At 42.3% G+C, this 12,863-nt stretch overlaps 1 long non-coding RNA gene across 1 annotated transcript in view; it reads right to left on the reverse strand.

Moving 5' to 3' along the window:
* LOC106722242 overlaps positions 1-11,715 on the reverse strand; it is a 12,168-nt gene extending 453 nt beyond the window's left edge. Inside the window, exons 1-3 of the long non-coding RNA XR_001358085.2 lie at positions 11,553-11,715; positions 1,520-1,636; positions 52-261 (exon numbers count right to left, since the gene is read on the reverse strand). This is a non-coding gene — a long non-coding RNA (uncharacterized LOC106722242). The remainder of the gene's footprint in view (positions 1-51; positions 262-1,519; positions 1,637-11,552) is intronic.
* Positions 11,716-12,863: the final 1,148 nt, after the last annotated feature.

The raw sequence follows: 12,863 nt of genomic DNA on the forward strand, positions 1-12,863 counted from the left end.
GGCAGTTTTTCATAGCAGTCTGGAAATACTACAGAATTGGTATAGACATACCTGGTGGGTCTTTATTCTCCAGGAAAACTCAGCATTAGCTGGGCCATTCTTCCATCTCCACCCTGTCTACTGCAATGCCCGATAGAAGAGGAGACCTGCTGTTGCTACAAGAAGTGAACCACTGTGCTGAGTTGTTTGCCTCTGCTGAAACCTATCTGCCAAGCAGCAGTCTGGTTTAACTGATGCCATTCTTCTGAAGCACTGAAAGAGCTGGAAGGACAATTTTGTTTAACCTTTATTCCACTAATACCGTAGTATTACCTGTGTCCTGGAGTAGTTCTTATATATTGGGATGATCTTCTCATTCCAAACTTCCCTAACTCCTGGATATTAAGAAGAATCAAAGTACAGACTAATCACTAGCATAAAGTTTAGTGTACAGTAAAAACAGTTTTCTTTCTGTTACAGCAGTGATAGGTGGTCATGAATAATTGTTCTTGCTGACAGAGTCAGCAGATTATGATTACTTATGCATGATTTTTCTCTTCATCAAGTTCCTATTTCTTGTTGCATCTTGATACTGGGAATGTGCTGACTTAAGATATGGAGTAATAAAGTAATAGGAAGTATGACAAGGACATTGTCAGTATAAAGTGAGTTACCCCTGTTGCTGACCACATTGTAGAATGTGACCCCTGAATTTAAAAATACAGTTTCACTCAATGCTATCTCTTTGCAAACCAGACAACTAATAGATGGACTTTAGGACAGCTGCAGATGCAAGTATATGGAAGAAACATGTTGAGCTACTACAAGTGCCTTTGAATGGAAATATTTTTAACGAGAGACTTGAGAGGCTTAAGATATAGAAAAATTAGTTTAGCTGTCTTCTCTCACCTCTTAAGTTCTGACATGATTTTGGCAGCCACTGTTATACAGTGAGAGCTAGTTTTGAAAGTTTGCATGTTATTTGTCACTAGCTACTAAAATGTATTGTGATTAATGGAAGATAATATAGTTTTCAAAATGGTGTGCGTCTGAGTTAAAGACAGATGCTAATTCTGATAGCTGTGGAAATATCCACCTTTAAACCTTTTCTTAATCTCTTGGAACAGCAAGGTTTTTCTGACACTAGTTCCAGACTGTATAGCTGTGTAGTGGATGAGTACGTAACTTGATATCCTTCTGTGTTATTTATTTACTTTATTCTGCATCCCTGAAAAATGTATGTTGGATTTGAGACCAAAAAGTAACTCCTGTTGTCTTTGTGGAAGAAAGGTGTAGTGCAGTACAAACTTAAACTCCATTCACTTTTTCAAGAAAAGACATAAAGATAGATCTTGACAGGGAGAAGCATCACCTCTGTGATTTGACAGACTGCTAAGTAGACCCTCTTTTTTTCTTTTTTTTACCTCACTGCCATGAACACATACATTCTCATTCTTATATAGACATGTAAATCTTCTGACAAATAAATCAATTTTACATGCACCACAGTTAGTGTTGGTTGCATCATTTTTTATAGCACCTTAAATTGGCACAATATTTGTAAACTCTGAGGTATCCCAGTCTCTAAAGATGATCCCTTCTTGATAACAGTGGTCTTTCAATGTGACTGTAGCTGTGAGATGCACTTCAAGGTGACCTGAAAAAAGGAGAGGAGAAAGACAGGTGTTGCCGCCTTTGATGTATATAGGAGACCTAAAAGTTGGGTCTTTGGGAGTAATTTTATTTTCTAAGAACATCTACCAAATGTTCAGGCTTCCTTAGTACACACAAATAAAACAAAAGTTGTGTCCGTCTCACTCCATTCCCATTCCACCTCACCACCATACACATTTTGTGGGTCATTTTGTATAAAATCCATCCCTCTCTCAGGTCTCACTGAAAAAGCAGAAACAAGTTCTTGGCTAGCGGTCACCTTTTTATTGTACTCTTTTGTAACTTAACAGTGCAGTAAAGTTCATAGTCTTATCCTAGAGGAGACCAAATACTCTTTTTGCAATAGGAGGGTTTTTGAGTGTGTTCAGTGTCATTGTCCCATAGTTTGATTATGCATGCATTATCAAGCCAACAATCATTTTCCTATGATTTTATTAAAGCAAAGCTACTCTCAGTAAGAAAAAACATAATTTAGGATTAGGGTTTTGATACACCATGAAATGCAGTGTGGAGAATTGCAGCAGGAAATATAGGAAATGAGATGGCATAAGCACAAAACTTTAAGTGTAATCCTCTGATCAGGACATTCATTCCCTTTGACTTCAGTAGGAAATCTGTGTCCAGATAGCTTAATTCCTAAAAAGGCAGCATAACAGTTCCCCTGCTTCAGTTAGTTTTACTGAATGCTTCTCAAGTTCTGTCCTGACCCACAGACCATCAGTACTATAATATTTAAGCTTCTAATTCATTCAGCATCTTCTTCCTTTTTGCAGCCCTTAATTTATATAGGCTTTTATGTAAACATTTTTAAATTACACATCATACTAATTAAATTGTATGTCCGTGGGGACAGGTTCTGTCTTTTGTTGTATGTTTGCGTAGCACCTAGGATTCTGACTCTAAATATGGTACTGGTGCTACTGTGTAATATACATTATAAAAAATGAATATGTCCATTTACATTTATACAATAACTTGAAAGACTACAAATAAACTATTTTTTTTAAAGAGTGGTCTATTTTAGCCTTAAATTCTCTAACACAAGGGTCGAAACATTTTCCACTTAAGGGTGGGGGAGCAAGTATGGACGGGCATTAGGACATCTCCATCTCTGCTACTATGTCCTGCCACCTGACTGTGGCATGGCACAATGCAGACAGAGCCTCCACCACCAGAGTTCATACCACCCAACCGCCATGCAGTGCAGGTGGAGTTTCCCTCTACTGAAGCCCTGGGTGTCCAACTGTGGTGCAACATGGGCAGAGGCACACTGTTGCTGAAACCATAGCTCTGTGGGCCATAGGTTGCCTATGACTGCTCTGACACAAGACACATCTAAGTTCACAAGTAGTCAAGTCATAGATGTGTTAACATTTCATTTACTATTTCTTGAGAGCACTGGTAAGCAAATGCTCAACAATCCATCCTGTTTTGCAGCAGTCTCTAGAAGAGCAGCCACAGGTGACACTGGAGTATCTGGAACAGGCACAGTGCCAGACAGGGGAGGAGAACATTTAACTTCTCGCAGACATTTGCATCACTTTTGCAGCACACCCTTTCAGAATCATGACATTCTGCCATAATTGCAGAAGAGCAATTTCCATGATTGTTTCCATGATTGAGCAGGCACAGCATGCAAAAACTCAAGGATCAACTTTTGTCTGCTGTGTGGATAAATGCTTAATACTATTTCTTGAAGTAGGAAAAACAGATGTTTGAAAAGGAACATGCATGTATACAGGCTGACCCTATTGATAAAACTCAAGTGGTACCCTGCACACTGTAAAGATGACATGATGATTTTTACTGCACTGTAATTAACTCCAGGAAAGAAGTTTCTTGTATAGTTAAAACTCTTCTGTCAGCTACAGAAATATATTAATCTTGACTACACATGCTTATTTTTGCTGCCCAAGGAAAATTACATGATTCTGTGTGTTTTCACAGTTGTGAGGCAAGGAGAAGTGGAATAGAAGAACAAAGGATTAGTTTCATAATCATAGACATCATCCTTTAAAGTTGCCTAAATATGTAGGAGGCAAGGATTTCTTCAGGTGACATCTTTTACTGGAAAAACAATGTAGTTGGGATAAAGTTAGACTAAATAAAAGGTATGACCTGAAGAAATCCTTGCTTCTCACATAATTTTGGGACCATCATGGCTTCATCACTCTTGCACTCCTGTAAATATGTATGAGCAATTATTATAAGATAATTTGAAGCTTCAGACTGTTCTGCTTTTTCTAATACACGTCACAAAAATTCCACTTAAATCTTTTTAAATCTGGACCAACATAAGCCATGGAAAGAGTCCTGTAACTAATAATGTAAGTGCATAGGTAGAGAAAGTCCCACATTTTGCAAACATTTGGGCACATAGAGGTCACTATGATGGACTTCCATATACAAAATTAGGCACCTGCACAATTTATTGCAGGATCCAAGCAAAATTGTGTCCTTATGCATTGTCACACGTCAATTGATTGTTATAGGATGTATGTAATGGACAACTCACAAAAGTAAAAAGAATGTTTCTTACCACGTGTTGCAATGCATCATTTACAAGCTTTGTTTAAACAATCAATATGCAGCTGTCTTTACAGTTAGGAAAGCAGGTTATTCAATCCTATTAAAAAATCAACAAACTAATATAATCAAACATACTCTAAAAAGACAATGTAATCCCAAGTTGATATGTATAGCAGCTATTTTTTAAAGCAAATTTAGGCTGAGATGTTCAAGGAGTCTAACAGAAGTGTGTGTCTGATGCTCATGGCTTTGGATACTACCTCATTACTTCCCTAAGGCTCCGTGGAAAAAAAAAATCTATCTCCTTTTGGGAGGTGATGATGGATGTTTGGACTTGGACACATAATTTCCCCAAAATGCAGAAAAATCTAGATTCAGATTGCTTTTCAGATTTTTTCCACAGATTTTGAAGAACTCTCCAGACTCTCTTGTTGGGACATTTGAACATGGAGAATTTCTATCCTTCTGAAATGTAAAGATAGTCTTGAGAATGTAAACTTATCCATGGTCCCCTGTCTGCAGTTGGCGTTTGGGACCCAGTAATCTCCATTTCTGGGGAAACCCCAGATCAATTTGTGACTTGAGAAGATACCAGCCAAGTTGCTGCTGAAGGTAAAAGGCTATCCTAAACTCCTTTTTTCACGTGTGTGAAGATTTGAGCAATTAGACACTCTTCTTTTCCTTATTCTGACCCTACTTCTGTTTGCAATGGTACTATCCTGTTAAAAAAAAACCCATGGAAATTAGGTTGGAAAAGGAATTACAGTAAATTGCTTCTGAAGGCCAATCCAAAAATGCTAAGCCTGGGCTGAAGTACTGTACTTCAAGGGTTTGTCTATCTAAGCTGTCAGTTCAGGCTTTCAAAACAGTTTTGACTTCTCTTAGAGAAGCTTCACAACCACCAGAAAAAGCCCAACCTAACCCAAATATGCCGTCTTCCTTTAAGCAAGGAAAAGGGACTTTTTTGTTCCTGGAGCTCTTAACCTTTCTGGCTCCATCCTCATCAACTAGTCATCAGTTTCAACTTGCTCCCAGCCTTCCAGACAATTAACCACTGAATACCTGCAGCTGAGTTTCAACCCACTTAAGTCAGAACTTCCTTATAAGCCTCCCCTCCCCCCCGACCAACATAGCATATGTTGACAGGAGTTTTTTTTTTTCCCTTGCTAAGGTGGGTATACCACCTTGTTCCACAACATAAGCACATGCATCTGCTTGTCAACAGAGCTGTATCTATACCAGGGATATTACCAGTACAGGCTTCCCTTGCTTTATGCGGGTTCTGTATGTGCAAATTCACTCTTATGTGATGACCCCTTTCATACTGAAAATTGGTTATATGTGAGGTAAATTGCAACTGGTGTGGTGGAAGCCCACAGTCAGCTGCTTTGTGCAGAGCGCTGTGGGAGTGATGGGCACCAAAATATAATCTCTGGATCTGTGCTCCTCACTCATTGTCTGTGAAACATGTTTCTGTAGTTACCACTCCCACAATGATACTGCCCTGTGCTTGTGTATACTGTCTGCTGTTGGTGAGTACCAAAGTGTTGTGTAAAAGTGATAGAAATGGGTCTGTGGCTCAGTACAGTTGAGGTCTATCCCTATTTGTTACATTGTAAAGTGGGCTCCCTCTATGCGAATTCAAGTTATGTACTGTTTTCTAGGAACGCACATACAGCATAAAGCGAGGAAAACCTGTATAGCTAGCTGGCTTGAGTTTGGGCTTGGGGGTTTTTTTTTTTAAATATACTTCTCATCAGCATAGATACAATATCCAAATTCTGTAATGTAGACCTGGCCTCAGTTGCATTTTCAGGGGGATGTATGTAGGAGTGAGATGGTAGTTCACTCCACTTAGTCTTGCTAATGCTACCAACAAGTGCATTGCATTTCATCATGCATATGTTTGTCTATAAGGAATTGGATTGGGACTATCAAATTAATTTTACATAATATTGAGGGAAAAAAAGATTGTCTTTAATTCCAACATCTTGCCAACTTGCCAACTTTCCTAACTGAGGTGAGTATGACTTTTCATCAATTAAGCAAGTATGACTTTTTGGTATACGATCAAATGTTAAATAGTTGTGATTGATTACTGAATATGGATACAAATACAATGTTGCAAGTTACTAAAATAATAACCTGAAGATCGTAATTCTTCAGGATTTTACAAATTGCAAGCAGAGATTCTCTTTTGGCATTCTGGTATGTACAAAACCGAGAACACCTTACTCCCCTAGTATATGCTTTGATGGGGAAAAATATGACAAACAACATTTTATATTATGAAGTTGTATCATTCCTTTCTGATTCCTTTTCTACAAATTTGTGTATACAGCTTTCTGTTTACACTTTCTGTATCAAGTTGTTTGTAATAAAGCCACTCTGAAGCACTATTTTTCTTTATGCTGATTTTCCCAAAAGATAAATGTTTCTGCTTTGTTGTTGATTATGATTATTATTAGTTTCTGGTAGCAGAACTATAATGTGCTATACAAGCAAAAATCATCCTCTCCTGAGTCCTCGGGCACAAAAGAGGGGACAGGAGAACAGTATACAAGCACAATACGGAAGTGATAGCTGGCTGACTTGTTATATCAGAAAAATAATCATCAGTGTATATAGACTACTCTTACATGCATCAAAACACCCCCAATAATGGAGATTTTTTTTTTACTAGATTGCTCAAAGGATTATCAGTAAAGTACAGTAATGGTGCCAATAAATGTTTAGCAGATGGCAATATTACAAGAAGTTTTTTTTATTCACAAGAATTTCTACAACAAACTAATTTTACATATGCAAAAAAGTTACTTTTTCTATTTTACAATTCTGTAGCTTGATCTACTCTGGCTTTACTGTAGAACAACATTTTGGGCTAACACAATGTCACTTTTGCTTAGCATATTGTAGCTGAACGTTAAAGTTCTGAAGACTAAAATATTACTGAAAACAAAATGCGTTAGACCTGAAAAGCAGTTTCACTAAAGCATGTTTCAGGATTGTTTCAACAGAACACTTACCTTCCTTTAAAAAAAAAAAAAAAAAAAAAGCATGTGGCTCCCCCTACTGGTCAAGGTTGGCAAAACATTGTTAAGAACCATATCAATGAGTGAAGTGCAGGGTTAAGGAGATTACTGTCTGAAATTATTGTGACTGGAAAATGCTTAGAATCACAAGACACTCAGCATTTCACAGGATTCGGTCCTCTTAGGTCAGCATTTTCATGAACTGTTTTGATTTAAATCTGAAATTATATTCAACCAGGTTTATCTTAAACCAGTTTCAGCCATTTTGAAACTGGTTTATGTGCACTGAATTTCTGTTTTGTTAAAGGTTTAAATCAGTTTCTGATCACTTAACGGTTTATGTGCAACTTCTGTCCCTAGCCCTAGAGTTGGGGTTTACTTTCCTCTTCCTGCTTTTCCCCTCCTCACATACTCATTTACTTGACAACAGCAACTGAAAGCTCTAATTTAGGGCTGACAAGCATATAGTCAGTGAGCCAGACCTGGCCTGCCGTACCACTCTCCCTGGCCTGCCAGTAGCCTGGTATATCAGCTGATTTGGGAGCATGGCTAGCAGGGAGGTGTGGGCTGCTACAGAATCCAGAGCTCCAGTGAACATGGCCTTTGGCAGCAGGAGGGGGTGAGCAAAGGCTGTGCTGGCACAGCCTGTGCTCACCCTGTGGCAATTTGAGGCTGCTGCTGCTTGCCTTGTAGCTGTGCAGCCCATGGCTATTTAAGCTGCCTTGCCACAGAGGGCAGCCACTTATCCTACTGCGGCTACTGGTTCCACTGCAGCTGCTGCTTGGCCTAGGGACCTGGCCTGTGAGGAGCCTTGCAGTTGGGTTCTGGCCCATGGCATGGGATAAGTTTGGCACCCCTGCTCTAATTGGTTATCAAGGTGCTGCAAAACCCCAAACTGAAAATTGTTAGAATTCATTGGCATTATTATGCAGAAATTATCTTCCCCAAAGAAACTGTAAAAATATAGCTAGTATTGTAGAATCTTTGCTCTTCCATTTATATTCTACACCTATGCTCATTAGATTAGCACAGTGCCCCTAAAAGTGTGGGGAACTGAACTTGTAAAATAAATAATAGTTTTAAGTTGTTACATGCACATGCACATTCCTGATAGCTCTTACACAGCTGATCCAGATGAATCATGTTGTTCAGGCCCAATCATTTGATCTTTTGTTAAAATATTAAGCAGATGTTGAAGTGTAAGGTCTGTTAACCAAGGAGGTCACTTAATTTTTGAAGCTTCAAGCTTGCAATTTCTATAAATTTTCTTCCAGCATGTTGGAAGGGGCAAGTTTAGGATGAATGAGTGATGGAAATTAAGGGAAAGTGAAAGTGATGGATGAAGAATTACAAGGTGGGCAACTGGCTGGACCCCTTCACATTTTTACTTCTATTCTAAGATTTGTTTATGGGGAAAATAACATAGAATTTGGAAAAAGTATAATTTATGGGGTGCTAGTAGGTTTTATAACCCCTGCCTTTAACATTTGAAAGTTCTCTCTTTCTTATCTCCTTTAAAAATGTATTTGTATTAGAAAGTGACGGAAAAATTATACTTTTAATTCAGCAAAAATGCTCTATGTTTATAAACAGTCACATTTGCTGACATTCCTTAACTTTATATAATCACTTTTTCTTCTTAGCACTTCAGTGATGAGAAATATATGGATCTTGTGCTACCTTATGTATCAATAAAACTAACCAACTTCTTCTTGCATGCCCAATATCTGCTTTTTATGCCTGGACAACTCCAATAATGACAATTTGGCCTTGTTTAAAGTGGGGGGAAATGTTTCTAAAACCATGTTGGCTAATTAAGGGATTAACAGAGAATGTTTCACTGACCGTGTGAGTACTGTATGCCCTTCAGGCAGGGGTAGGCAATTACTTGGGCTGGAGGGCCACTTATGTAGTTTTGGGGAGCTGTTGGAGCGGGGGAGCAATTGATCCTATCTGGCCTGTTGGCTGCCTATGGGAACCTCAGGAAGTGACCCTGTGCCACTCTGCTCTGCTGCAGCTGGGTCCGGGCTGGCCTAGGCCACACGGCGTGCAGACTCCTTCGTGGCCCTTCTCCCCCCACCCTGCATCCAAGGTGGCAGCATCTCATCATGGTGGGTGGGCAGGTGGGATGGCTACTTAATGCACTGCATTGCACCCCATCCCATGAGGGCCTGGCTGCTGGCAGCCATGGTGCCAGGACTGTACAGCCACAGTGCCAACAGGAAGCTGTGTGGGAGTAGGATGAATGTGGGGTGGAGGGAAGTAGAGGAACCTATGTGCTACGCAGCCCAGCCCAGCCCAAGCTGCAGCAGTGTGGGGTGGCACGGGGCACAGTTCTCCCTTCTCAGGCTCCCAGTGTTGGCCTGCAGGCCAGATACAGCCCACAGGCCATATTTTGCCCACCCCTGCTTTAAGGCTGTCACTCAGCTCTTCTCTAGGATTATCACTGTTATATTTAGCTAAAGATAAGAGTTGGACAGAGTCAGAAAGTGAGAGTCTGATGACTGTATGCTTTTAGCATGAATAAAGAATCCTCTTTCTTTGAAATGGCTCCTGCCTCAGTGAACTGAACCCACAACATGACAGACCACACTTTGCTAACATCCTTTAAAACTGTCTAGTTTTCAAAAACTGCAATTATTTATTTAATATTCCTGTCTTGGACCAACTCCATCAGTCAATTAAGTTCCAAATCCAAATGAGCAAAGCTCCATAACCATGTCTATAACTATCCATGGGCTGTATTTTCTATCTGGCCAGCCTCCTGTGTATAAGGACCAGACCTGCAGCCCTGGGAGTTCAGATGCCTCTCATTATTGAATGTTAAAAATACTGGTTTGTGATATGGACTGCTAGGGATTCAAGAGTATACGGGGCTCCCCCCGACTCCCTGCCATGGGATGTGGCTACATGGAATTAAGTTGGGGTGGGTTGGAGCAAATTAAGACACACCATTGGTATCATGAAGTCTAAGTTAGTGTGGGGTAAAGGAGGTGGAAAAAAAAATCTGGCAACATGTAGCTGTGGAGAAGATGGGGGCCCACACATGGTAACTGCATTGTATTTAAAAGCTTTATTAGTGAACATTAACAATGATACCAAGTGACATGGAGTTGTAGGGATTAAAGGACATGGACATGAATGATGCATGCCCCTGGAGGCTGGGGGAGCATAGTGACCGCCTGCACGTGGTGGCAGCAGCAGGGGCATAGCAGCGGGGATCTGGGAACTGCAGGCAGCCACAGCGGTGTTGGCAGCGGGGGGGGGGGGGGGGTGGCAAGTGGGCCAGCGGCGATCGCGACCGCCTGCAGATGCTGCCAACAGTGTTGGCAGCGAAGGGGAGGGGAGTGGTGACCACCGGCAGGCGCCGCCTGCAGCATCAGCAGCAGCTAATATTTGATGTGGGTGCAGACAGAATTGCAGCTCCCAGCTGTAACTCAGACCCTGTTCTGCAAAGCCTTCTGAGTCGCAACATTACACCAGACCAAACACAAGTTCCTTGCTGGTTCCAGGGGGAGGTGAATGGGCTGGGAATCTGCAGCCAGGTTCCCATAGCAATGGTCCCGTAGGGGAACAAATACTTTTGGGAAAGGACCTGCTAGGCAGCAAGGATTAGATTAGTGGCAGGCTCACTCTTAATACAGAGGTGGATGTGCCAGCCCCAGATTTTACCAAGTTGACTGTTAGGTATGGGATTTAAACGCAGGGATTCAAGGTTAAAGTTAAAAGTAGAAACAGGATTTACTGAACAAACCAATTAACAATAGGAAATAGTTACAAGAGAGAAGGGTGAACAGCAATAATAGTAACAACAAAGAACACACACAGATACTTTACCAATACATATCACACAGCCATGGGATGACAGTGGAAATAACAATCCAGGAACAGCAATCCAGGAACAGCAAAAGCAATTGGCAAACAGAAATGCTGGCAAACAGGTTGGCAGGGCAATCCAGTGACAAGTCCAATAGACACTCTGAAAGTTAAGAGGCTGGTGCCACCCCTGCTTCACCCACAGATTCTCTCAGACACCAACTTTTCCCCCTCCTCACATTACACACATCACTCTTCCACATAGACTCACACTGAACACCTCAGATCACACACGCCATCCCACACCACAAACAGGACGCACGTGCCACATGCACAAGAATATCACCCTGGCTCTCCCGCAGCGCTGGAATTTGGGGCTTTTGTGTGCCTCAATCACACCACGTTCAACAACCAATGCTTGGAGGTAAAGGTCCTGTCCCTCGCTGTACCCCTTTGTCACAAGATACATTAATCTGTCAATCATACCCCGGGGCTCACCTTTACCTCAGAACAGACACTTACCTTTCCTGCCACAAACGCTTTCACCACTGCACATGCCCAAGCTGGGAAACTAGGTCAGTCGCTCAAAAAGTTGCTTTTCCTGGGGCCTTCAGATGGCAACTCTTACTGCGCAGGCTCAGTGATGTCAGCTTTCCTGCGCAGGCTCAGTGATGTCCACCTTACCTATTTATATCCTAAATCAAAGCTCTCTTGCTACAGCCCCAGCTCTCTGACAGTGCTCCTGTTTTCAGAACGGGAGAAGGGAAAGGCAGTGGAAGGAGCTAATTTTTGGGGGTCCTGAGCTGGTGCTGAAGGGTGTGGGAGGGCTCCAATATACCCACTGTGCCCTGGGAGGGGCTGAAACCCCCCGGACTGAACTCCCTCCGCTCTCTTCCCCTTCCCTGTCTGCAAATAGCTGCAAGCTGGGAGCTCTGCAGACACAAGTTACAGAAGATGCTACATTTTAAAACTCTTTATTTGGTACCTCATGCCAGGGGTTGTCAACCAGGGGGAAGTGTACCCCCAGGGGTACTTGGGAAAGCCCTAGGGGTACGTTTGGGTGGGCAGGGACAGAGTGCTGCCACCTGTCACAACATGGCGACGAGGATGGGATTGGGAGAGAACTCGCACATGGCGACCCAGATGGGATCAGGAAAGGACACATTAGAGCTAGAATTGGTTAAGAACTGCCCTTGGCGCGATAACCAACGCCAAGTGAAAAGCTTTGAGGACCTGGAGGCGCATATCGCTTACCACCAGGCGGGTGGAACGGGTGAAAGATTTGTCAGCGGACGCCTGTCGCTAAAGGGAGAAGAGGGAGTCTCCAAAGACGGAGCCCCGAAAGAGAGGGAAGTGTATTTGCTCCCTGCGGCGTTCGGGTGTATAATGAGAGATGAGCGGGTCCTGTTCAGGCCCCTCGATACTGTGTCCCTCGCCGGACCCAACCCAGCGGGCGAAACGAACCCGACCTTCACCCGGGAGTGTGCCCGATGCCTAGGATATGCTCGAGAGAGCGAAGAACCGGAGTCGATCGTCCGGTTCTCTCCCCTCATGGCGGCTAGATTAAGGGGTCGCGAGCTTCCATCCGAGCTCCGCAAAGACCTAGGAATGGAACGAGCCGCAGATGAGAGGGTGGCCCTGCGGTACGACAAGTGGGGAGAATGCAGTGCAACTTTTCGTACGATTACTAATCTAATGTACAAGAATTTAAGTTTGAAAGCCCAGCTGCAGATGGCTGTCCAAGCGGTCAAAGAAGCGGCTGAGAGAAGGGAACCAGAAACGCCAGTCCAAGATGGCGCCGAGCAAGAGGGAGACCGCGTGGAAGAACCGGAA

The sequence above is a fragment of the Alligator sinensis genome, unplaced genomic scaffold (genome assembly GCF_000455745.1).
Source record: "Alligator sinensis unplaced genomic scaffold, ASM45574v1 scaffold284_1, whole genome shotgun sequence".
NCBI classification, from domain to species: Eukaryota; Metazoa; Chordata; order Crocodylia; family Alligatoridae; genus Alligator; species Alligator sinensis.